At 33.4% G+C, this 4607-nt stretch overlaps 2 non-coding genes across 2 annotated transcripts; both read right to left on the bottom strand.

The window, feature by feature from the left end:
- Positions 1–1142: 1142 nt before the first annotated feature.
- Positions 1143–1321, bottom strand: LOC117192131. Its single transcript, XR_004474227.1, has one exon. It is a non-coding gene; the product is annotated as a 5.8S ribosomal RNA (ribosomal RNA).
- A 600-nt stretch (positions 1322–1921) lies between these two features.
- LOC117192127 lies at positions 1922–3916 on the bottom strand. Its single transcript, XR_004474223.1, has one exon. It is a non-coding gene; the product is annotated as a small subunit ribosomal RNA (ribosomal RNA).
- Positions 3917–4607: the final 691 nt, after the last annotated feature.

The following is a 4607-nucleotide window of genomic DNA, read 5'->3' as shown; positions in this document are numbered from 1 at the left end:
ATGCATATAATAAACACAAAAATCGATGATAATTACGCCATTATATAATTTCGAAAAATTAACGCACTGTATTAATTTTAATTTATCAACACTTTATCAAATTAATGACATTTATTCTATGTTAAAATGCAAGCATAATAATTTGAATAAACTATAAGTCATATTTTATGATAAATTTGTTATATGCTAATAGATTACAATGTCCTTATATGGAAAAAATGCACACTATTATTATAATATTTTAAAAATATTACAACTTTAATGATGAATTTTCCATAACGGATATTCAGGTTCATCGGGCTTAACCTCTAAGCAGTTTCACGTACTGTTTAACTCTCTATTCAGAGTTCTTTTCAACTTTCCCTCACGGTACTTGTTTACTATCGGTCTCATGGTTATATTTAGTTTTAGATGGAGTTTACCACCCACTTAGTGCTGCACTATCAAGCAACACGACTCTTTGGAAACATCATCTAGTAATCATTAACGTTATACGGGCCTGGCACCCTCTATGGGTAAATGGCCTCATTTAAGAAGGACTTAAATCGTTAATTTCTCATACTAGAATATTGACGTTCCATACACTGCATCTCACATTTGCCATATAGACAAAGTGACTTAGTGCTGAACTGATTTCTTTTCGCTCGCCGCTACTAAGAAAATCCTGGTTAGTTTCTTTTCCTCCCCTAATTAATATGCTTAAATTCAGGGGGTAGTCCCATATGAGTTGAGGTTGTATATACGTATATTAAAATTTTTAATGATAATTACACTATATTATTATATATAGAGCGTTCTCATAATGAAATCATTATAATATTCGTATTTTATAACGAACATCACGGAGTATATTAAATATATATATTTACAACAAAATTTCCTTTCGAAACATTAATAAGAGGCAATTCTAGATGAAAAAACTTTAATTATTTTTTTTATGCTAGACATTCCTCAGTATTATTTGATTCAAAAAGGACAAAAAAAAAATATTTTTCTTCGTTCTTCTCACACAAATATATACAACAATGAGAGATAATGCGTTTCCATTTAATATCAATATTATGAATGTATTATATCCAATAATATACAATATGCTTAAAAATTTCGTAAAATTTTTAAACAACTTATTTAGCATAGTCTTACAACCCTCAACCATATGTAGTCCAAGCAGCACTATAAAATTAATTAAAGTACCAAACAGCATGGACTGCGATATGCGTTCAAAATGTCGATGTTCATGTGTCCTGCAGTTCACACGATGACGCACAGTTTGCTGCGTTCTTCATCGACCCATGAGCCGAGTGATCCACCGCTTAGAGTGATTAAAATTTGTTTATTCATTTATTTGTCAGATATGTTTTTATTGAAAGAAATTAAAAATACACCATTTTACTGGCATATATCAATTCCTTCAATAAATTTTAATTTTATCCTAAAAGAATGTTGCGAAATGTCTTAGTTTTATATAAACGATATATTACCATATAGTTAAATAATATAATATGTATTTTGGTTTGTTTGATAATTATCAATTTATATAAAAGTATTAACCTGAAATCAGGTACAACATTGTACTTTTTAGGCTGTTGCATTAACCAATGTATGCCCATAACTATGATAGACAATACATATTCGCAACGCGTGCATACTATGGTACATATGCACACAGATTTTATAAATCAATATTATTGTAATAATATCATCAATATGTTTTTATATATTAATTGCTACAGACATAGAACACGATGTCATATGTATAGCTACTACTAAATGAGTATGTATATTGGCAATATAATTAATATAAACATATAATATATACAACTGAATATATTTCATTTTACAATTATGATTTTATAAAAACATATTTTGTTTGGTAAATTGGCAATATATATATATTTTTGTTAACGGTAGAAACATACAATAATGATCCTTCCGCAGGTTCACCTACGGAAACCTTGTTACGACTTTTACTTCCTCTAAATAATCAAGTTCGGTCAACTTTTGCGAAACAACCGTAACACGCAAGGCGTCACAGTGATCACGTCCGGAGACCTCACTAAATAATTCAATCGGTAGTAGCGACGGGCGGTGTGTACAAAGGGCAGGGACGTAATCAATGCGAGTTAATGACTCACACTTACTGGGAATTCCAAGTTCATGTGAACAGTTTCAGTTCACAATCCCAAGCATGAAAGTGGTTCAGCGGTTTACCCGGACCTCTCGGTCTAGGAAATACACGTTGATACTTTCATTGTAGCGCGCGTGCAGCCCAGGACATCTAAAGGCATCACAGACCTGTTATTGCTCAATCTCATTATTGCTAGACGCAATTTGTCCATTTAAGAAGCTAGTGTCCTTATAATGGGACAAACCAACAGGTACGGCTCCACTTATATAAACACATTCAAACACAATAAACATTTTACTGCCACCATGAATGAAGGCTATATAAGCTTCAACACCATAATCCTGAAGATATCTATTTAATATATTTGAGTCTCGTTCGTTATCGGAATTAACCAGACAAATCACTCCACGAACTAAGAACGGCCATGCACCACCACCCATAGATTCGAGAAAGAGCTATCAATCTGTCTTACACACTTATGTTCGGACCTGGTAAGTTTTCCCGTGTTGAGTCAAATTAAGCCGCAGGCTCCACTCCTGGTGGTGCCCTTCCGTCAATTCCTTTAAGTTTCAGCTTTGCAACCATACTTCCCCCGGAGCCCAAAAGCTTTGGTTTCCCGGGAAGCGACTGAGAGAGCCATAAAAGTAGCTACACCCAATTGCTAGCTGGCATCGTTTATGGTTAGAACTAGGGCGGTATCTGATCGCCTTCGAACCTCTAACTTTCGTTCTTGATTAATGAAAACATCTTTGGCAAATGCTTTCGCTTAAGTTAGTCTTACGACGGTCCAAGAATTTCACCTCTCGCGTCGTAATACTAATGCCCCCAAACTGCTTCTATTAATCATTACCTCTTGATCTGAAAACCAATGAAAGCAGAACAGAGGTCTTATTTCATTATCCCATGCACAGAATATTCAGGCATTTGAAGCCTGCTTTAAGCACTCTAATTTGTTCAAAGTAATTGTACCGGCCCACAATAACACTCGATGAAGAGCACTAATGCAGGTTTTTAAATAGGAGGAATATATAAAAAAATACAAGTACTTAATTATATATAAGAACTCCACCGGTAATACGCTTACATACATAAAGGTATAGTACTAACTACAATTGTAAGTTGTACTACCCGTATGAAGCACAAGTTCAACTACGAACGTTTTAACCGCAACAACTTTAATATACGCTATTGGAGCTGGAATTACCGCGGCTGCTGGCACCAGACTTGCCCTCCAATTGGTCCTTGTTAAAGGATTTAAAGTGTACTCATTCCAATTACAGGGCCTCGGATATGAGTCCTGTATTGTTATTTTTCGTCACTACCTCCCCGAGCTGGGAGTGGGTAATTTACGCGCCTGCTGCCTTCCTTAGATGTGGTAGCCGTTTCTCAGGCTCCCTCTCCGGAATCGAACCCTGATTCCCCGTTACCCGTTGCAACCATGGTAGTCCTAGATACTACCATCAAAAGTTGATAGGGCAGACATTTGAAAGATCTGTCGTCGGTACAAGACCATACGATCTGCATGTTATCTAGAGTTCAACCAATGTAACGATCTTGCGATCGCTTGGTTTTAGCCTAATAAAAGCACACGTCTCATAAGGTCCGTGTTTTAATTGCATGTATTAGCTCTAGAATTACCACAGTTATCCAAGTAACTGTTAACGATCTAAGGAACCATAACTGATATAATGAGCCTTTTGCGGTTTCACTTTTAATTCGTGTGTACTTAGACATGCATGGCTTAATCTTTGAGACAAGCATATAACTACTGGCAGGATCAACCAGAATAATGTTTTCGTTTCGTGCGCATACGCTCACATATGTAAATATTTGACAACTCAATAATACTTTTGAATAAAAAAATAAAAAAAAAAATATTTTTTATCAACAGTTTATGAGAATTTGTTAAACGATTGTGGCCATTTTTATATAGCATTCACATTCGCCATTTTTCTCTATATATATATATATTTTATTATATAAATATATAATTTTTTTTTCGTTCAAAAATATCTTTTTATTTGCACTTAATATATTATCACACGTATATAGGCTTAAACCAATATAAATTGTGTTTAAACTATGTATTTTGACAACAAATTTAAAATTTATCCAATTTCGTATGCGTTTTTTGTGATATACATTAAATAAAACCAAACACATGAGTTCATGTGGAATGGAATTTATATATTTTGGCAATATTTGAATTTGCATATAAATCGCTTTGATTATATGCTGGTACATTGGTGAAATGGTACTCATACAATATTTAATCATATAAGACCATTTCCAAAAATTCACGATAATAATTCGAAACAGAAATGATATATACTAAATAGTATATATCTTGGTTAGTTTCACTATATTATTTTTATTAAGATCAATTTGAAAACAAATATCTCCTATTAAACACTACTTTGAGTATAATTACAACATATAATAATATCATATACAATACTATACCAAATATTGTTTACAA

The sequence above is a fragment of the Drosophila miranda genome, assembly GCF_003369915.1.
Source record: "Drosophila miranda strain MSH22 chromosome Y unlocalized genomic scaffold, D.miranda_PacBio2.1 Contig_Y1_pilon, whole genome shotgun sequence".
NCBI lineage: Eukaryota > Metazoa > Arthropoda > Insecta > Diptera > Drosophilidae > Drosophila > Drosophila miranda.
Note: the sequence above shows the minus strand (reverse complement) of the source record. Positions and strands in the feature narration are given on the sequence as shown.